Source organism: Trichosurus vulpecula, chromosome 9 (genome assembly GCF_011100635.1).
Source record: "Trichosurus vulpecula isolate mTriVul1 chromosome 9, mTriVul1.pri, whole genome shotgun sequence".
Taxonomy (NCBI): domain Eukaryota; kingdom Metazoa; phylum Chordata; class Mammalia; order Diprotodontia; family Phalangeridae; genus Trichosurus; species Trichosurus vulpecula.
Window position 1 is genome coordinate 163,148,045 of NC_050581.1, and position 23,147 is coordinate 163,171,191.

The following is a 23,147-nucleotide window of genomic DNA, read 5'->3' on the forward strand; positions in this document are numbered from 1 at the left end:
TCTCTCTCTCTCTCTCTCTCTCTCTCTCTTTCTTTTTCTCTTTCTCTCTTATTCTGGGAATAGTGTGTGTGTGTGTGTGTGTATGTGTGTGTGTGCACGCACATGGGAGTCACTGTATTTGAAGAGAAATTTTAAGGCATAATTTTACTCTACCAAATAATATCTTTATAGCCAACAAATAATAAACACAGTTCAATGTTTCATTCTCTGCACCTACCAGTAAATTGTGTGATTTTAAACATATATAGTCTATTCACATGTATATATTGCTTGCTTTCTCAATGAGTCAGGTAGGAGCTGGAGGGAGGGAGGTTATTTGGAACTCAAAATAAAAAAAAGAATGTAAAGTAAAATAAAAAGATATATGGATTGCTTTAAAATACAATTTGTGGGAGCCTCTTTCTTCCCATCTAAAGTCGTCATCAAAGACACTTTCTAAATCTTTGTATAGTTCTCATTTTTTACATAGATAGGAATACAGGTATATAGGTTCTTGACCATTCACATTGATTAGGTTGCTTTTTTGGGGTAATCATCAATTCCCATTTTTCCTTCATATCATTTTTTTTAATTCTCTTTTTTCAGATATCTTTAGAATTAATCTCTTGATACCCACAAAGCTATATACCCTCCAGCATGGACTTTCTCTGCTCTAGTCTAGCTGTGTTTCCTATCTTCGTTTTGTTTAGAGATATTTCTATTCCTCAAGATGGTCATCCTTGACTGTGATATTAAAACCAAATGTGACATCATCATTGTACATCTTGGTGAAAAGAGATAAAAATCTTTATACAGACTTTCTCCTCCACTTTTCTTTGTGTTTCTTGTTAGTCTTCAATTTTATCCTTAGATATACTTAGGGGTACCTTATGTAAACTTACCTCCTGCCAAGCTTTCTTTCAACTTGTTGGTTCTTCCACAGCTTCTTTCTGTTTTATTAAGAAATGCTGCTCATAATTTTCTACATCCTTTTCTGCAAGATTTACAAATTAGTGTTTATTCTAAACTGAAGCTGTTCTAGATTCTAGATCATTCTTCTTGTCAAATGGAGTAAATTGTTCTGTTTGCTTGCAGAAGTAGTTTCTATAACTAGATTCTAGATTATATTCTAGATTCTATGACTAGATTTTAGATCTAGTCATCTGGCAATTCATTTCTATAGTTTAAACTTTGTCTTGGAATTTTTATTATTGGTGGTGGTATCTTTTCCTCCAACCTTTTTTCTTATTACAAAGCTTAACCAAAATTATACAAAGTAAGTTCAAGGAGGAAAGGATGCTAATGACTTAGTGATTCTAGAAAGATCTCAAGTAGGAAGTGACCTGAGCTATAGATTTCAGAAGTGGGAAAACTTATTTTCCTTGGTAAAATTTGTTATAAAGCCTGTGTCCTGTCACCAACCTTTTGCATCTAAGAAATACCAAGAATTGTGGAAATGAATGAGATAAGTAAAAATGGCAACTTTGAACCAAATTATCCAAGCAAGTCAAGTTACTCTACTGTTGGTGAGTACTATGACACCTTTCACTATTAACAGTTTGCAATTAAAAAAAAAAGATGATACCTCACTCAAAAGGGTCAAAGAATACATTTCTTTCATGCCAAATACTTGTTTGAGTCTACCCTACACTGGATGGCAGAATTAGGTGAGTGTTTCTGAAATAAATTTGGAAACTTTAGAAATAAGTATTTGTTTATGCAATGGTGAATAGATAGGATTGTTATTTTTTTCTCTTTTTCCTCTCCCTACAAGCAGAAGCCTGCCCCAAATGAACTGGGTGTCCTCAGTGTGAGAACTCAATACTCTTGGTAATTAGCATAAAAATGATGCTTAGAAAAATAGGTGATCATGAGTAATAATGCAATCTTGAGATTAGTTCCTGTTTTTGTAATGCCACCCACAGTCTCTATTCTAGCTACCTGTTCTCTGTCTATGCATAAGTAAATATGAATTTGAATAGCTCATTTACCCAGCTGCTAGTGGGGCTGTTATGCAGTCACAATGAAACTGGGACAGATGAATTTTCAAGAAAGTTAAAGTTCTATAATTCCTGACTCCTTGTAGAATGATAGTGGGCCATGTAGGGACTTCAATACCTCCCCGCAAAATGTTATTACCCTCAGAAGTGAGTTCAAAGAGTAACTGTTTTGATATGAGATGATACCTTCTTTCTTCCTCTGTTCTCGACTTCCATTTGACTCAATAAATCTGAGCAAGATCAAAGTAAACATAGATTAATAGAAAACAAAACAGTTCAGATTGCAGGGTGCTCACATCTAAATCTTAAGACTTTTTGTGTATTTTAACTAGAAAGCAAGATAAAGCCCTCAAAGTATAACTGATAAGCTTATGCAGTGAATCAGAGACTAAAGAAGAAAAAAGTATTCTAGTTAGATCTGCAATAATGAGTCACAGGTCCAACATGAAGAAAATTACCGATGTCTTATGGGATGATATCTTACTGATAAGGGTTCTCTAAGATATTTCAATTGAGTATCATCTTTAAGGTTCTAAATCACTAGAGAACAGTTGTTTAAAGTATTATTAGTCTTGGATTTTTTCTTTACTGATTTTATTAATATATTATTTTAATCTTAGTAGGCTTCTAGAAAAATGATTCTATCTCATCTGAATTATGTTTAATTATATATATTTCAATTTGTTGAAGATCCTGGATTTTATCACTGTGAGGGGAAAACTGTACAGAATATGTGGTATAAGTGATTATGTGACAGACCAAAACATGTGGGCCAGTTAGGTAGAGTTCATGTAGCAAGAATGGTGTACAACCTGGGAGCTTCTATCTCATTAGCTTCGTTGGTTTCCAATCATTGTCAACAAATCAAGAAGAACCCCTTCCCTCCTCCCCACAACATGATGACTGGAGCTCTGTGGAGTGTCTGTGTGATGACAAAGAAAAATATAACATGAGTTGGAAAGGTGTAGATCAATTGTGATCTGTACTAGTGAAGAGAGTATTTGTATCAAAGAGAACACAAATGTATAGATGGACCAGTGCAAGTGACCTGACTGAAGATTATAAATGAAGATTATAAATTTGGGAGATGCTCATATTGAATTGACATGACTGAAAAATTTCATCACCAAGAGGCAAATTTTATTTTTATGAGATTATCTAAAATAAATTATCCTTGTCAGTAGATATGTTACATACCCTTAAAAGAATGTCTTTGAAGGCAAGGACTACTTCATGTTTGGTTTTGTGTAACAAATGTCCAGCAAGTTCATTTCATGTATTGAGTACTTAATGTTTGATTAAATAAATTGAATATTACATGTATATATGTATACATGTATATACATATACAGGTGTGTGTATCTGTGTTTGTGTCAGTATCTCAGACAGTTCCATAATATATAAAGTTATAGGCAAATTACTCATTTGCATCATTAGTAGAGTGTTTCCATATTGGCAGCTCCTGACACTGATACAAATACATACTGGGAAGAAAATTTTCAGATAAAAAACCTGAGGATCTTAGAGTTTGTGACATTTTTATGATTGTATTGCTCAAATATGTCAGAGGCAGGACTTGAATCAAAATCTCCTCCACAAGCAGTCCAGCAATTTTTCTCTTATCCCACATTCTATGTCACTCCTACCATATCACATAGGTCAGAAAGTTGAAAATTGCAAAACACAGTCCAAACTAAATAGGTTGTATATTGCCATGTACTCAGTTGCTTGGACACTTAGAAATGCTGCAAAAAATCAAGAGATCATGAAAATTTGGTTGGTTTTTTATGTTGAGTAGACAGAACAATATAACACTATTCGCTTCATGTGTAGTGTGAAAATGAAATGATGATTCCATTTCTTTGAATTAGCACAAACTGGCAGGAATTGTGTTTGCCTTAATTGCTTCCTACACCTTTCTCAAACAATACTTACTAGGACTTAATAAGTTTCTAATGAGTTATTTTGGTGATTGTCAAAGACGTCATGACAATGATGACTGCAGCTACAATGACAATGTTGATACTGTAAAGTCTAGAATAGCTGAAATATAAAAACAATTTTCCTGTGGACACAGGCTAGAACAAAAGTGGGGAGATGTATTTAATTTCTTTGATATCAAATTGAATAGTTACAGCAGAATGAAAACTACCATTAAGTGAAAAACAGAAAAGTGAACTTTGTGGTATAGAAAGCCAAGTAGCTTCCTGTTAGGTCTGTCACTGATATTTGAGAGAATTATTCTTTTGCTTGTGATTAGCATCCCGTAGGGTACCAATTCCAGGGGTTCTCCACTTTTAATTAACCTCTTTTCCAGATGAAGTCAGAGAGAGAAAAACACTCAGTACACATTGCAAAGACATATTTTAAATCCATTAAACGCACATTAATAATCTTTGGAATATATAATTTTGTAGGTGATGGATACTATTTTTACAGCTGTTTCTTTAGAGAAAGAATAAGTTTCTCTTCATTAAAGACTAATGAGTGACATTACATTTAAGTGTTCGCATTAGATATGCTTCTTTGAATTTAATGATGGGGCAATGAGCCCTTTAATTAAATACTCAAAAATCTCCACTGGGAGAAACAAAACAAATTTATCTGCAATTTCAAAAAAAATCAGAATCCATCTGTTCAATAATCAATGTTTTCTCTTTTGAAATCAGGCTCGACCATTCATCTCCATCTGAAGGGTTTTGTGTCTGCAGCTGAAGATTCAATGGGGCCTGGACACATCATACTGTGCCTCCTTGTGGGTTATGGGAAAATATATCTTACTGCCAGAATGTTTTCTCTTCCCTGTGGAGATATGAAGAACTCTCCAAATCCTTTGATTTTTTTTGACTCATCATTGGATGGCCTCATTACTCCAGGAAAAGCTGTAATTCTTCAAGTAGCTATTGATAGAAAATAATTATCTGACTATAGTCAGGGAGCTATAAATTGGGTTATTGCTGAATGATGTGTTTTTTTTTTAAATTATGTTGTTAAAATTTAAGGAACTGAATGTCCATTCCTGCCCTGCCAAATACTTATTATTTATGGAAAAAAGCAAGAAAAAAACACCTTAAAACAGAAAATGGTCATCTTACTGGATTTTTAGTGTCAATCATACTTACTCATATGAGTGAAAGCATTTTTGCCTCCATAGACACTATTTTTAAAAGACTGAAAGCACCAAGGAAGGATTGGAGGGGTGGTGGAGAGAAGCAATTACCATAAAACAGAGTACTAAAGGGAATAAATCAATTAATGAATCAACAAAGTACATAGTGCTGTCTAGCTATCTCTTAGTCTCGTTAGGTCACTATTGGTGCTGAATATAAAAAGAATGAGGAGAGATATATTTTATTATTTAATATAAAAATATAAAAATTTATGGAACAGAAAATAAAGTTTGTTTAAAAAAAACAACTAATCATACATTCCTGGTAAAATCTTTTTCAATTCAATCCAATTCAGCAAGCATTTACTTAGCACCTACTATATGAAAAACATTATGTTATCCTTTGGAAAAAAAAAGTTAAAACAAATACATAGCTTAAAAAAACAACAACCAACAAGAAAAGGAAAATAATAAATGCTCCCTGGCATTGAAGAGTTTGCATTCCATTGATAGGATGCAACATGTACAAAGAAAAATGTGTAGATGATATTTTCTGGTTGGAGGAAATGGTGACAACTGAGGTAATCACATAAAACTTCCCATAGGAGGGGCCTCAGGAAGGAAGGGAGGGAGGAAGCTATTGATTCTAAGAGATGGAGATGAAAAGAAAAATATGTACAAACTCAGAAATATGACACTTGGAATACTGAGATTAGGTAGTAATAAGCCAGGTTGCTGGTACATACAGAGTGTAGGGAAAAATATATAAAATGATCATGTGTAAAAAAGGTAGATTTTAGTCAGATTTTGAAGAGCATTATAGGACAAACTATGGGCTTCACACTTTCTCTTAAATTCAATAGGAAACCAACTTCATTTTTGAACAATTAAGTGTTTAAATATTTGCTCTATGGGGATTATTTTGGTGAGATTATGATTAGACTTCTTGGAATTTACATAAATGATAGAAGTTGTGACTGCCTGAGAAAAACCGTACAAGTATCTAGAATAGTGCCCAAGAATCTTTGATCATACTGGAGAGAAGATATTCAAACTTGAAGTCCATGAGGACTGGCAATAGAATTCAGGGGATCTGTGGATGTGGATGGGAAAACAATTAAATATTTATTTCTATGCAATTAATTTCCTTTATAATCCAATGTACAGGGTGTTCCTAAAGTCTGGACATACAGGCAGTTGATGGCAATGTGGAGTTGTTGCATTTAGTTCATATGAATCTTGCAACATTTGCATCATGAATGGTGAAATTATATTGAAGATGTTATTTGTTAATATTCCAATTAAATAAAATGTTGAAAATTTCATTCATTTCATTTCTTGAAAATATGCACTTTTGCCTATGTGTCCAGACTTTAGGAACAACCTGTATTTTATTTATTGCATCTAAAAATCTTATTCTGAGAAAGTATTTACAGATTTCATCAAATTGCCAAAGGTGTTTATGGAAAAAAAAAACGTTTAAGCATCCTTGATTTCGAAGATAATAATGATGATGTAAAGGGTGTTGATTATGACAACAAACATGATGGTGATGATGACAATGCTGATAACAGTGCTTGTGAAAACATATGAATTGACATCAATTTCTCTAGTCATTCAGTCAATGAACTTTTATTAAGGGTCAGCTATGTCTCAGACACTAACAAAGTGTTGGAAATAGAAAGAAAGCCTACTCTCAAGAAGCTTAAAATCCAATGGGGAGATAACATACAAACAACTATGTACTACACACACACACACACACACACACACACACACGTAGGTATCTATGTATGTATATACAGGATAAATAGGAAATAATAAGCAGAAAGAAGACACTATAATTAAGAAGGATTAAGAAAAGCTTCCTGTGTTTCATTTCTTAGAGTTTAAAAAAGTGACTGAGATATAAAATCAATTTTCTTATTAACCCCAAGAAAATATAGATGGTGAGATTAATTCCATCTATCTAATGACAGATTTTATGGGTTAGGGAATGTGTAGAGATGGAATGGAGATAGGAAAGACCAGAAAGTACTGTTCAGTGAACGAGCTATTGTTTAAAAGTAGACTATCCTTTCCAAGGCAGCAGGGATGAAAGCCCTAACTCAGGGGGTGGTAGCATTTGAGTGGGGAAAAGAGGACTTTTATGAGAGATGTAGAGGTAGAATTCATGATCTAATCCATCCTGTTCTATTCTCAGCTAATCCAATCTGATCCAATCCAGTTCAATCCGACCAAATCCTATTCAATGCAATGCAGGCACTTTTTTCAGTATAGCCAGAGACAGCATTGTGAAAAGTACTTTATGTAAAAACAAAGCAACAATAAAAAAAAAATGGATATTCCTCGATCTGTATTTGTTTACATTTTACTGCTAAGACTTCACATGTTATTATCGTAACATGCTTGGAAAAGTTGCTGTTATAAGACAAGCATAATTAGATCCAGATGAGATACCACCATACCCTCATGTGGCTGCTAACATTCAGAAGTGCATGTGGATAGTTGCCATGTTATTTCAATTAAAAAGTGTTGAATTTAAAAATACATAATAGTTTATTTAATAATATATCTTCTCTCATCTTCTTGATCTTGTAGGCATTTTCATCTTTGATGAGTAGGGCATATATAATGTCATTAAGTATGTACTATTTTTTTTCATTTATCCTTATGCAGCTTGAATCCAAATGTTTTAAAATTAATTTTTTGTGCAAACAATGACTTCAATTTTTACTATTCTCCTTATTTATTTTCTTTATTAAGTTGCTGGCTTTCATTTATGACAGCCAGACACTCATGTTATTTTTTTTTTACATAATTAACAACAAGACTGGATAATATAGTGTTAGCTCCACTATAAATTATGGGGTTTCTGTTCAATGTAAATGACAATAATTAACATATTCATAGGAAATAAAAATAATTGATGCATTGAACATTTTTCCTGAAGGAGCCCAATGGACTCTAAGTCACATTTTCTTATTACAAACTTGTTATGATTTCTATATACAAATGAAGGTTGCTGGAGTAACAGTGTCATAAAATATTTTATTCTGATAGACCTGAATAGTGAAAATCTAGGTAAAAGGAAGAATCAAAAGGATCACAAGAATATGGTTACATTCAGATGTTAATAAGATCAGCCATACACAACTTTATGTATATTAAATTCCTAGTAAATTAAAGCCAGTAGCAGGTTTGATTCTGACATTGGCCAATATTAGTAACAATTAAAAAGTTAAATAAATAATATTATTTATTGATTCCTGGGGAAAAAATAAAGAGAATTGGAGAAACTTAAAAAATGCTGTTTAATGACCAAATTGCAGGGGGGAGGGGGGAAGAGAGAGTCAAAGCTGCCCCACCAGCCAGAACCAAAATATATTAACACATATATAGCACCAACGGATGGATTCACAGCCCATCTGTTCTGCCATTTAAAGCTAATTTTAAGGAGAAAAAATCCAAGCAATTAAAAAGCAACCATCAGCTTAAAGTCTGACTAAAGAATGATTTGACAATAAAAACCAAGGCTATTACAAACACACTTAATTAGAATATACCTGAGTATAAGCCTATGAGTCATTAAGGTACCACTGAAAGAATGAAAATTGATGCAGTAATATTAGGTGTATGTGTGTGTGGGGGGGTGGATTTCTCAAAATCATAGAATTTAAGCATTGGAAGACACTTCAGTGAAAATCTCATCTAGATTATACCTGGAAACTATTTCCTTCCCCACCATGTCCAACAAGTGGTGATTCAGGTTTTTGCTAGAAGAACTCCAATGAGGATGGACCCACTGCCTCCTGAATCAACCCATTTTCACTTTAACACACCTCTAATATTTAGGAAGATGCCCCTTATGTCAAACATGTTTTGTCCCATTGAAGGTCCTATCAATTGCCTCTAATTGTTCCATCTGGGGTCAAAGAGCACAAGTTGAATCCATATTCCATATGATATCTATACACAGCTCTAGCTATCATGTTCACCCTACTGTCTACTGATGGGGTAGCTAGGTGGTGCTGTGGATAGAGAAGTTGACTTGGTGTAAGATCTGAGTTCAAATCTGACCTCAGATTCTTATTAGCTATATGGCCTCAATTTCCCCATCTTTAAAATAGCATCTAAATAAAATATTAGCAAATAGATTATGGCAATTTATCACTAGGATAACACATTATTACCAGGTAGGATTTATACCAGGAATGGAGGGCTGGTTCAATATTAGGTACACTGTCAGCATAATTGACCATATCAATCGCAAAACTAAAAGAAATCATATGATTATTTCAATAGATGCAGAAAAGGTTTTTGACAAAATACAGCATCCAGTAGGAAGCATAGAAATAAATGAAGTTTTACTTAAAATGATAAATAGTATCTATCTAAAATGATCAGCAAGCATTATTTATAATGGGGACAAACTAGAAGCATTCCCATTAAGTTCAGGGGTGAAACAAGGATGCCCATTATCACCACTATTATTCAATATTATACTAGAAATATTAGTGTTAGCAGTAAGAGAAGAAAAATAAATGAAAAGACTATAACTCTGTATAGATGATATGATGGCATACTTCAAGAATTCTACAGAATAAACTGAAATCTTGAAACAATAACTTTAGCAAAGTTGCAGAATATAAAATAAACCCACATAAATCATCAGCATTTCTACATATTGCCAACAAAGCTATGCAGGAAGACATAGAAAGAGCAATTCCATTTAAATTAATTGTAGACAATGTAAAATATTGGGGAGCCTACCTGCCAAGACAAACCCAGGAACTATATGAACACAATTACAAAACACATTTCACACTAATAAAGTCAGATCTAAACCAAAAAAAAAAATAGGATGCTCATGAGTAGAATGAGCTAATATAATAAAATGACAATTCTACTTAATTTACATCTTCATTGCCATACCAAACTACCAAAAATATTTCATAGAGCTAGAAAAAATAATAACAAAATTCATCTGGAGTAACAAAAGGTCGAGAATATTAAGGGAATTAGTAAAAAACAGGCAAAGGAAGGTGGCCTAGCTGTAACGCATCTAAAACAATATTATAAAGCAGCAATCATTAAAAGTAATTGGTAATGGCAGTAATTGGGGCAGCTAGGTGGCGCAGTGAGTAGAGCACCGGCCCTGGAGTCAGGAGGACCTGAGTTCAAATCCGGCCTCAGACACTTGACACATGTACTAGCTGTGTGACCTTGGGCAAATCACTTAACCCCAATTGCCCTGCCAAAAAAAAAGCAAAAAGAAAAAAAAAAGTAATTGGTAATGGCAAAGAAATAAAGTGGATCAGTGGGATAGGTTAGGTACATAAGACACAGTAGTCAATGGCTATAGTAATCTACTATTTAATAAGCCCAAAGACTCCAGCTTCTGGGATAAGAACTCACTATTTGACAAATTGGTGGGAAAAATGGAAAATAGCATCACAGAAATTAGGCATAGACCAAACTCTTACATCCTAAACCAAGATAAGGTCAAAATGGATATGTGATTTAGACATAAGGAATGATACCATAAGCAAATTAGGAGAGCAAGGGACTGTTTACCTCTCAGATCTATGGAAAAAGGAAGAATTTATGACTGAACAAGAGATAGAGAACATTATGAAATGCAAAATGGATCATTTTAATTACATTAAATTGAAAAGATTTTCCACAAACAAAAGCAATGTAACCAAGAATGCAGAAATCTGAGAAACGATTTTTACAGCCAGTGTTTCTGATAAAATCCTCGTTTCTAAAATATATAGAGAACTAAGTAAAATTTATAAGAATGCAAGTCATTCCCCAATTGATAAATGATCAAAGGATATGAACAGACAGTTTTCAGAGGAAGAAATTAAAACTACCTATAATCATGTGAAAAAATGTTCTATGATAATATAGCTTATGTGAAAATGTTTCGCATAATTCATATGTATGAGTATTGTATTTCTTTCCTTATCAGTGGGTGGAGGAGGTAGTGAAGAGAGGGAGGGAGAAATTTGGAAGTAAAAAAAAGTAAACAATTCCTTTATTATTTGATATCTTCTGGTTGTACCAAAATTAATATTCTTCATATATCATAGATAATCTCTATAAAATGTAGCTTTGTGGCTATACATTAGCTGTTTTCTCCTTACTCTTTTCTAGTCAGTTCAAAATCACTTTTATTAGATCTGCAAGACTCTAGTCCAATACAAGTTCTACTAGTCCTTGTTAGGAACCTTTAATTACTAACCATGACTTTATTATTTCTATTGAAATTCTTCCCCACTCAAACATACATACATATGAATAGGAAGTATAGGTATTATGTGGACAGTTATTCGGTCAATATATATTATTAAGCCTGTTCCATTTCTGTGGGCAACAACATACACAATTTCTAGTATAGGCCAGGAAGAAATTTAATTCATAAACACATAGCTATAGGAAAATGAGGTAGATGAATCTTCATGAAATGAATATGTGACAGGCTTTTTATAGACTGAGGAAAACAACTTGTTATTTTAATAGCTAACTCTAATGGACCTTGTGACTAGAACAACCTTCTAAAAGAGGACAAAAGCTTGCTTTTCTGTCATTGGCTTTATGATGGAGCAGAAACTGGGGTGGTTTTTCTGTCCTTGGGAATGAAGCATATGGTCTGAGGAGGGTGAAACGTGAACTTCCAAGAAGCAGGTGTGATTGATCTCTATGGCTGGAATGAAGCTATTTTTTCTTATAGAAAAAAGAGATCTAAGGTTCCTTTCTCTATGTCTCCTGTATCTCTTAGCACAAAGGGGTATTGCTTAGAGCTTTAGCTTCAGGTATTATAACTGTGCAAGTCAACAGATTGCATACAAAACTGATTTTGCCAACTCCCTTCCAATATGAATATGTCAAAGATGCCTAGACCCAGGGTCCTGTTTGCAAATAACAACTGATAGTCTAGGGGGAGAATGTATATATAAAACACACACATATTTAATTGATATTATAAACATTTTCTCATTTAATTAACAAATAATAAACCAAGTATTTATTTGCAGCATTTATCAATTTCCTAATTTAAATGCTCATTCAGAAAATTTAAAATTGGCTCTCAGGAGTGGGTTTGAACTGGCTCCAGCATACACCTGCCTAGCAGATCCAACTTTTCCATACAGCCTATCTTTTACAGTGCATCAAGATCCATACTTAAAGTCTATGGAAAGTAATATTTCAATAGCAAATCAATATTCACATGACTCATTGTACAACAAAACGGATGGTAATTTCTTTTCTCTTCCCAAATATCTCACTCCATTGGCACATCCTCTGAATTTCATTTACATGGAATGTGAAAACGAAGCAAAGCAAAACAAAACTATAAGAGCCATCTTATATTTGATAAAATTGAGTTTTCAGCTCCTCTCCTTTCTTTAACCTTTTCAGAAGGGAAAACAGATGTACTGAAATATGTATTTGTAAGGAAATACATTTAAGCGTCACAATATCAAAGATACTTGAGGAAAGGAAATGAGTTTCTCATGATCCAGCTCATGGTGTTCCATTGATTTATTTGAAAATGTATTCAACTTCTACTTGACAATAGGTTGTTTATAGTACTGTGCTTGATGCTCTGGAGGTGTGTATAATATTTCAGGAAGCAAGTCCTAGGAAAATCAGCCTGGGTCATCAACTTGGTAAGAAGACTCCTAGTGTCTCAAACCTCAAAAGGAGTTATCAAGAAAGAGCCAGTGCTCAACTACTAAGTACTGAAAGATTAAGACCCAGCAGTATATGAGAAGAGCCACAAGATGCTGTCTTTCCCTTTAAATATCTTCCTAGAATTGGATAATTTGACAGATAATACCTTCCATTTTTGTTAGCATTGATTTTTTTTATGCTATCTTCCACAATCCAGGAAAAATTAAAGGCTTCTGGTGATCAGTTAGAGGCTGGCAAAGTGAGAGAAACATTAAATTTTAAGTTATGGTCCAATGCATTCTTAGACACCAATTTTTAAAACAAGAATTTATGTATATTTATGTATATATATATTACCTTTTGCATTCATTGCTATGGATGAGCAACAGTGAAAAAAACTCCAACTGTGTCCCTCATGTCTTGAATTTCTTGACCAAATATTTCTACAGTTTGGCAGGAATTTCTAGATTCCCTCTAAGGGTTTCATGAATGTACATGTTAATTAACTGGTGGCATATTGGGGAGAGTGCAGGAATTGAACTTAAGAAGAATAGGCGACAAATCCTGCCTCAGACATTTTTCTCTACCTCACACTCACACTGCAGAAGAGAGCAGGCCTGTTCATTCTTTGTTTCAGGTGAAAAAAAAAACTTTGTCAGCAAGCTCTCACCTACTGTTCCTACCTTTCTCTACTTTTTCTGACGCTTACAGAATTTGATATGTAGTACCTATTACTTTTGGATACTGTTTTTGGATACATGGTCATGCCTCTTAGGAGACAATATAGACTTGAATAAAAAGTCTAAAACAATTTTGTTTATCATCTTGCTCAGGCCTAGAAAACAGAAAGGAAATCCTTGAAAATTCAATTCATTTTGATTCCATTCAATTAAACTAACATTTTGTTATCATTTACTATGCACAAGGCACTGGAGATACAAGACAAAATACGAAAGCTCCTTGCTTCATGAAGCCTGTGTTACACTGGGGAACAAATATGGAGAATTAAGGGCACTAAAAGTGAGTGATTCAAATCCTCTAGGAATATTAAAAAATGAGGATACTGAAGTCAGTGAATCAGGGAAAGTTTCATAGAAAAGTTCAGAACCTAAGCTGAACTTGGAGGATGATAAGAATTTAAAGACAGAGATGAGGAAATGGCTTTTATGGAATTGGGGGTGCAGTAGAGAATTGTGTAAAGGTTGAGTGTGGAAATAGCTTATCCAAATAGACATATGTGAGCAGTTCAGCTGATGCCTGGAATGTAGTATATGTGAAGGGAAGGGAGACATAAGCATTTGTGGTAAGTGCTTTACAAAGATTATCTCATTAGATTATATCACTTATGATTTAAAGGGACATCAGATTGGAATGTACGTGAGCGGTCAAATTTTCAATGTGATATAAAACATTTTTTTTTCTTTCCTTTTGTATTTTCTCCTGCAAGGAGATAAGATTCCCTCACATCCAGAGTGAGCTTCATGTGAATTAAACAATAGGAAAAAAATTCTCAAATATAAAACAAATTCCTTAGAAGACTGAAGAGGAGACAGGAGCCCTGGTACATTGACTTCTGGGATATGGTGTAGCTGTTCCCCCACGGAAGAGAAGGATGAGCGGTAATAGGGCCATCACTGGAAGTGTGTCTGTGAGGGAAGGAGATGTATACTATATAGTAGTTAATTATTTGTTTAACCATTCTTACCAATAGATGGCTAAGCGCTAAGGTGTTTTTTTTTTTGTTTGTTTTCTAATCTGACACTGGATAGGGTCATATCACCGCCCTATTTATCTCTTGGCTCTCAGCATTTTGTCAAGCCCTCTGCCATGCCAAGAATACACTACCTCTGCCACTCTGTCTGCCACTCTAGCTTTCTTCAACTTCCAACTAAAATCTGATATTTTACTGGAAGACTTCCTCAACCCTCTTTAATTCGAGTGCCCTCTCTCTGTTAAATTGTTCCGTACATATCACAACATAGTTTGTATATGTTTGTTTACATGTTGTCTCCTTTGTATTTATTGAATTGTTGAATGAAATTTGTTGTGCCTCTGAAAAATTGAGATAGAAATGCTTATATTACATACATCACAGGAAAGCTGAGAGTTTCTTGGGATCATAGGATAATATACTTCTGAAGCCATCTAGACCAGTCCTCTCATTTTCAGATAAGAAATTGAGACCAAGCATAGTGACTTGTCCAAGGTCGTACAGAAGGCAAGTGACAGAGGGTAGATTTTAAACCAGGTGCCCTTATTCCAGAGCCAGTGCTTATTGCACTGTACCAATTCAAAGTGAAATAATGTATTTAATCTAATAAACACTATAGAAATGTGAATTATTTCTATGGTTATTGTTAGAGTAGATAATAAATGTATTTTTAGTGAATGGACACAATTTATATAACTAGCTGTTTGCTTTATACAGACATACTCATAAAATACTCCTTTGAAAATATGATAGGGCAGCAGATTATGGGCCTCTCCCACTTTGTTAATCTTGATGCTTTGTCAGACTGTTTATGGAGAAATATATTTTGTAAAGGATTTCTTTTTCCCTAAATAGCTGTTTGGTTATTGGCTCCAGTGGATTAATATATGTATATGTAGACAGATCAAATCAAGGAATGTTTTTATTGTGAAAAGCTAATCTAAAAGCACTAATAGTCACTTTGCTATAGCCCCAAGTAAGATGGAAGATTGGCAATTACCCAGTGACTGGGGCTGTATCTTGTCAATTTCAATGAGTAGAAAAAAATACTCCCACTTCCCTACAGAAATAATCTACACAGCTCAATTTTGCCAGCAAACAGCCAAGTCTCTATTTCCTTTGGTTGCCTTGGGTGAACACTCTAAAATCAATTAGATGGAGATAATTTGAAACCCCCAGAATTGAACCTATGTGCTTTGGCATCCTGTAGTGACAAAGGAAAAATATTTCCTTTCCTATAATGGAAATATCTCCAGGAGACATCATCAAGATCAGCATAAAAAATATTAAGGGTTCACCAAGGCATTATATTATGCTAGGTACTGAACCAACAAATTTTAAAATATAAAATAAAATAAACAGACATAATGCCTGAGTATTAAGAGATTGTATTTAGAACAAGACTTAAATCCTATCACCTTTCTGCTCAAAAATCATGTTTGCTTGATAGTACAGTAGAGGTTCTATGTGCATATGGTAATATTTATAAAAGGTGCTCAGTACAATGCATGACAAATAGTAGGTCTTGTGTAAATGCTTATTCCCTCCCCCCCATCCCCTTTTTAACTGTGTGCCATTGAACTGGCCACTTAATTGTCTTTAGTCTCAGTTTCCTTATCTGTAAAATGAAGGGGTTGAATTAAGTGACTTCTGAGATCATTTCTAGCTTTATATCTAAGATCCTATGAGACTTACCCTATTTAAATTCAACACCATTGAGTATCAAGTAAAAATCCCATAGTTGCTGGCCTTTGAGGGCCTTCCCAGTCTTAGGTTAGGATTCTATCTGCTTTGATGGTTATGACCACATGGCAATTGACAACTGACTTCCACTTACAACTCTAAACATCTTTGAGTTTTTCCCTACCTACCTGGCCACTCTTTTTTTACTTTTTTACTAAGGGTATTTGTTCTGTGAGGTTTGGATTCAGTCAAAGGGCTGCACTCAAGGACCTAGAAAGCTACATATGGCTTCTAGGCTGCAGATTCCCCCCCCCCCTTATATGCTATATTCACTAGAGATGAGAATTTTGTATACTACTGTCCTCAACCATCTTCTCTTTTATTTCAATACTGTTTCACTTGATCATCTCACCAGCTCCCATGGGTTGAATTATCAACTTTAAGAAAATAACTCCTAGATCTTTATATCTAGCCCAAATCTCACTTGGTCTCCATTCCCACAACTCCAGTTGTCATTTGGAAATCTCAAACTGTACAGCTAAAACAGAACTCACTATCTTTCCCCCTCTTCCAAATTTTCCTGTTGCTGTCAAGGAAACTAACATTCTTCTAGTCACTCACATTAACAACTTCTACTTCATCCTCAACTCCCTAGTCTCAAATCATGTAACCGATGACTTTCAAAATCCTGACATTTCTACTTCAAAACATCTCTGATATAGATCCCTTTCTTTGAATTCAGTGCTACAACATTAGATCAGATCCTCAAAATTTTTCACCTAGATTTCTGTAATAGATATCTGATTCTTTTCTCTGCCTCAAGTCTCTCCTCACTCCAACACATACTCCAAAAACCTGCCAAAGTAATTTTCCAAAAGTGCGACATTAACCATATCAACCCTTCCCCATTCCCCATGCTTCAGTCCATAAACTCCATTGGCTCACAATTTCCCCTACTATTGAACATCAGGCCTTGGTTTACCAATTAAAACATTTCAGAATGTAGTCCCTTAATAGCTCTTCATTCATCTTACTTTTTGATATCCTCCACATATTCTATGATTCAGGTACAGTGGTCTTTCTCTTATACTTTGCACATGACACTCCACTATTTTACTCTGTGCCATCATAATACCTTAAAATCATATCTGAAATGCTCTCCCTCCTTTCATCAACCTCTATGACGTTCTGGATTATTACAAATCTCGGCTCAAATTGGACCTTCTGCTAAAGGCCTTTTGAAAGTTCCACAGCTGCCAATGATTTCCCATCTAAGATAAATGCCCCTATACTTACATGAATCTAGTAAGTGCTTGTTTGTTTATATCCTTGTATGTTTATCTGCCACCCCATTAGAATGTAAACTCCTTGAGGGCTTGAGCTGTTTGCTTTTCTTTTGATCTCTGGAAATTAGCATAGCTCCTGACACATGGTAAGCTCTTAATATGTTTTGACTTACTGAATCCATCCTTAATTCTACCCCCCAAAACATATAACCTTGATTCTAGAAAGTAAATTGGCCTCAAAAGCAGCTATTTCTAATAGATCATGTTCCATAGTTTGAGAATGTAATCTAATGTTTATTAGCAGGACATATTCTTCTTGTGTTAGAGCTTAATTTTTCCTTGGAAAAGGCTGAGTGAAGAACACATTTGCTGGTCTTCTGATGTGACTGAGGTTAGAAATCAAAAGACAAGATATTTCCTCTAGTTCCCAAGAGGTATGAGTTCCCAAGAGGCAAGGGAATAAAGTGTAGACATCAGGAGGAAGCTGGATCTTAGATGCTGAATATAGAAGGAGTAAGAAAGTTAGAAAGACTGCTGTGTAAGCTGAAAATGAAGGTTGTTAATTATAGAGCAGGTATTCCAGAGGGCATATGGAAGAAGTGGGCATATATGTAACGAAATATTGTAGTGGTAGGGTGAAAGTGGATAGGATGGGGCAGGTGGTGATGGAGAAGAGGTATTATACATCAAAAACTGAACAGAATCATTGGGATGGGAGAGCAGAAAGATATAGAAGGGAAAGGGAAGAGGAAAAGCACTGATGTTGTCCATACTATATGTCAGGTACTGGGCTTAGCACATTCAATTAATTCAAGTCATTGTCATATGGATACAAAAGGAGGTACAAGAAAATCCCTGCCTTCAAAGAGCTTACAACCTCATGGGAGGAACAACATGCTAACAAATAGATATGAAGCAAGCTATATACATGGTAGATAAGAAATAATTCACAGAGGCACACCAATGGAATTAAGAGCAGTTGGGGAAGTGTTCTATAAGAGGTTGGATTTTAGTTGGCATTTAAAAGAAGCAAAGGAGGTCAGCAGTGGGAATGGAGGAAGCACAGCATTCTAGTCATGGGAGATAGAAGAAAAAATTCCTGAAGCCAAGAGATAGAGCCTCTTGCTTGTGGGACAGCTAGGAGGCCAGTATTATTGGATTGAAAACTATGCATTGGGGAGTTAATTGGAAGAAGACTGGAAGGAACGGAAGGGGCTAGTTTTAAAAGGGCTTTGAATTTTGGACTTTTAAAAATATTGTGTCATTTGATTCTTACAACAACCTGGGAGGTATATGGTGTTATTATCCCCATTTTATAATTAAGGAAACTGAGGCAGAGGTTAAGTGATTTACCCAGAGTCAACCAGGTGGTGACCAAGTGACTGTATTTAAAGTTAGGTCTTGTTGACGCCAGGTCTTCCACTCTATCCAATGAGCCATATAACTGTCTCTATGGTGAAAGTATGTTAACCACTGAGGGATGAATACAGGCAGACTCTCAGTGGTGAAAGAGAGAGGTTCACTGAGGGAAGCTCATGATTAGACTGCAATTGCTAAAATTGAGACCCAGAGAGAACAAGTGAATTGTCCAAGCTCAAACAGATAGTGAGTAGCAGAACCAGGATTATAATCCAAATGTTCTGACTTTAATTCAACACTCATTCCAGTGTGTTGTTTGCTTCTCAAAGATGAAACAGAAAACATTGCAGAGCCAATGAAGGTCAAAGGTTTGAGAGTCTTTAGCTCATGGCCAGGCAGAGCCACATACCCCATTTTGCTATCCCAAACAGTTGTAGAAAAATCTCTGTTACAGTGTTGTTTTGCTGATTTAGATTTGAACGTTATGTCATTGAAAAAGCAGATAGATATACATGGAAGTTATACTAGAGAATGCCCAATGGTTTTGCACATTACATTGCACTAACCCATCATCCCTTTGGTCATGACACAGAGTAAAGTGAAAAGAATTAAGAAAATAATTTATACAATGCCAACATTATAGAGAGACCAACAAATTTGAAAGACTTTAAAACTCTGCTAAATGTGATTATAAACAAGGGATCCCAGAGGACTTTAGATGAAATATACCACCAGTTTCCTTGCAGTATGCATCTAAATTGCAAAATGAGAAATATATTTTTGGACATAGCCAATGTGGGAATTTGGTTTGATGGACTCCATATATTCATTATGAGAGGTCTATTTTTATTGTTCAATTTAATGGTTATTGGAAAAGAAAGATTTTTTCTATAAAATAAATAATTAAATCTTTAAAAAGGAAAAAAAAGATTAAGATGGGGGAAAGAAACTTCCAACTATAAGGAATAGCATGGCCAAAGACTGAAAGGCAGTAAAAACAAGGGTGAAATTCTTGATCAGTATAGTCTAGTTCACTAGAGCTTGTAGAAAAGTTCACCTCTGATGCTTACTTGGTGTCATTCTATAGAGCTCTTCACAGTTTCCTCTGAGAATGTCCTTTTCAGAGGCAAAGAAAAGGCAGGGACTTATCTGAGATCTTCCCTAAACCCCAACAAATACCTTTAAATAATAACTCCAAAAAATTCTAGAGGGGCAGAAAAGATGGAGTAAGACAGTTTTCCAGCCAAAGACCAACTAGAAGGTTGGCAGGGAAGATCTGTTGTACCAGGGTGAGAGAGGAACACAGTCAAGCTCAGGCCATATCAGAACAGACCGAGCCCCAGCAAACCAGGAGCAGGCCTTGTCAACCACCGAATCAGTAGCAGTAGCAGCTGCTTCCTGAGCTCTCATCCCAAGACTGTAAGGAGGTCAGAAGGAGATTACAGGAGTCTCGTTTCTGGCACTGGGGGCAGGACCTTGTAGTTTTTCCCATATTCAGATCTTGGTCAGAGTACAGAGCAAAGAGGGGTAGGGACCCTCATCACAGTTCCAGGGCAGAAAAGACTGCTTGTGATCACTCAGAGACCAGAGCACAGTCCAGGAGAATAGTAAACATCTTTTATTAGATCATACTACCTTGGAAGAATTGGAAACTTAAAAGTCCCAAGAAGTATGTCTGAAAACAGCTGCACAAAACCCCTGAAGCTTGGGACAGTGCACCTTCCACCCTGGAAGCAGAGCCCTAATTTAATAAAGAGTTTAAAAAAATCAGGTAATAGATTGGGAAAATGAGCAAATAACAAAAAAAAATCTCACCATAGAAAGTTACTGTGGTGACAAGATCAAAAAACACACTCAGGAGGAGATAACACTGTTAAAACTCCTATATCCAAAGTTTCCAAGAAAACTATGAATTGATATTAGACCATGTAAGGGCACAAAAAGGATTTTGAAAATCATGTAAGAGAAGTAAAGGAAAAATTAGGAAGAGAAATGAGAGTCATGCAAGAAAATAATGAAAAAGGAGTCATCCTTGGTAAGGGAGACACAAAAAATAAATACTGAAAATAATAACACTTTAAAAAGCACCAAAAAAATCACTGAAGAAAAAAAAAAACCTCCTTACAAAGTAGAATTGGCCAAATGAATAAAGGAGGTATGAAAGCTCACTGAAGAAAATAATTCCTTAAAAATTAGAATTGAGCAAATGGAAGCTAATGACTTTGTGAGAAACCAAGAAATTATAAAACATAACCAAAAGAATGGGAAAAAAAAAACATATAAGACAATGTGTAATAACTCATTGGAAAAACAATTGACCTGGAGAAGAGATCTAGGAAAGATAAATTGAAAATTATTGGACTACCTGGAAGCAATGATTGAAAAAAGAGCCTAGAGCCACTCACTGCATGCCATTCCCCTGCCTGCTCTGCTCTCCATCCACCACATCACAGTAAAGATACCTGCATCACCATTTCAGAATTGCCAACAGGGGACCTGCTTATGGACTGAGCTAGGAGGTCTAGCAGAAAATTGAGAAGCAGCATGATGCCGATATGGAGCAGATCCTCATTCAGTGGATTACCACACAGTGTCACCAAGATGTCGGGTGGCCCCAACCTGGGCAAGAGAATTTCCAAAACTATCTCAAAAATGTCATGGTGCTGTGTGAGCTCATCATTGGGCTATACCCTGAAGGCCAGGGCCCGGTAAAGAAGATCCAGGCTTCAAGCATGGGCTTCAAACAGATGGAAGAGATTTCTTAGTTCCTGCAGATGGCAGAGCACCATAGCATCAATGCCACTGATATCTTCTAAACTGTGATCACTGGGAAGGAAAGAATATGGCTTGTGTGCAGTAGACACTGATGAATGTGGGTGGGCTGGCAGTGGCTCAGGGAGATGGGTTCTTCTCTGGAGATCCTAACTGGTTCCCTAAGAAGTCCCAGGAGAACCTCCAAAACTTCACAGATAACCAACTGCAGGAGGGCAAGAATGTCATTGGGCTGAAAATGGGCACCAACTATGGGGCATCGCAGGCAGGCATGACTGGATACGGGATGTGATGCCAGATCCTCTGATCACCACTCTTCCTTACCTTCCCTTGAATGGTTAATATATTTCTAGCAGGGACATTCCCAGGAAGCCTATGGAACTCTCGTGTTGCTTCTGTTCCCAACTCTTCCTCTTCCCCCCAGCTACTCCCTATCCATTGGTGGCATCATTTCTCCTGTTGTGCCTACAGGGGCTGTCACTGCCTTTTCACCTTGAACTTGCTGTAATACACTCCCTGTACCCCAAATCAGCAAAACTGGTCCAACCACCCTATCCTGCCTTTTCCTGGACCAAAACTTGGGGGAGGTATCTGCCCCCTATAACATTCCTCTTCAATTTCTCAACCTGACCTCTCCTCTCATTTGGGAATTAGCACCTGTATAGTCATTCTTTAGGCCAGGATTCTGGGCATTGCCTTGAAAGGAGCTCAACATGAGACTCATCATTCTTCTACAAGTTTGTTTTTCCTGTTTCCCCCACCACCAGCCTTTCTATTGTGGGGACTTAGTTTATAGGGAGGGACCTATGGTGCCTTCTGTCCTGGCCACAGCTGGACTTTGAAAACCACACATCTATGTAGGCCCTCTTTGGAAGGGAACTCTTTTTCCCTTGATCCCTCCCTCCTTGGCATTCCCTTCCACGTATTCCTCTCTTTACCTAGTACCCTGAGACAAGGTTGGTGGGTAGAGGGGATGTCCAGGGAGAAGGCTGGGCCTTGCCTTCTCTTCTCTGTAATTCCCCTCTTCCTCAAAAGGCACACCCAAAGTCTGAGACTTGAAGAATGTGATTTTGCTGATCTGAATAAAGATTCCCAGATGATGTGGAAAAAAGGAGACATTGGTGAATTGTTGGTGGAGTTGTAAACTGATTCAACAATTCTGTAGAGCAATTTGGAGCTATGCCCAAATTGCTATAAAACCATGACCTAACAATACCACTAGTAGGTCTGTATCTCTTAGGCAATAAAAAGAAAAAAAGAAAATAAAAAGGACTGTAACATTAATGAAAATAACACCCAGAATGGCTGCTAGCATGGATTCACTATTAATCTGCTTTATAAAGGGGTTAATAGCTTCAAAGGGGTTAATAGTCTTGCTTTATTCCATCTAGTTTTCTCACAAGGGTTGCTGAGAACCAACTCCTACATCATTCCTTAAACACTCTTATCACAGGGGCTGGCAAAAAGCAGGGCGGGGCAGAGGGACAACTCCCTCTACCATTTGATGGGGTCATTCGAGACAGACACAACTTGTGCACTCCCTTAAATCTCCTCAAGCCTCAATG

The 23,147-nt window shown here is 35.9% G+C and overlaps 1 pseudogene; it reads left to right on the forward strand.

The window, feature by feature from the left end:
- Positions 1 to 21,874, forward strand: part of LOC118832283 — a 102,859-nt pseudogene extending 80,985 nt beyond the window's left edge.
- Positions 21,875 to 23,147: the final 1,273 nt, after the last annotated feature.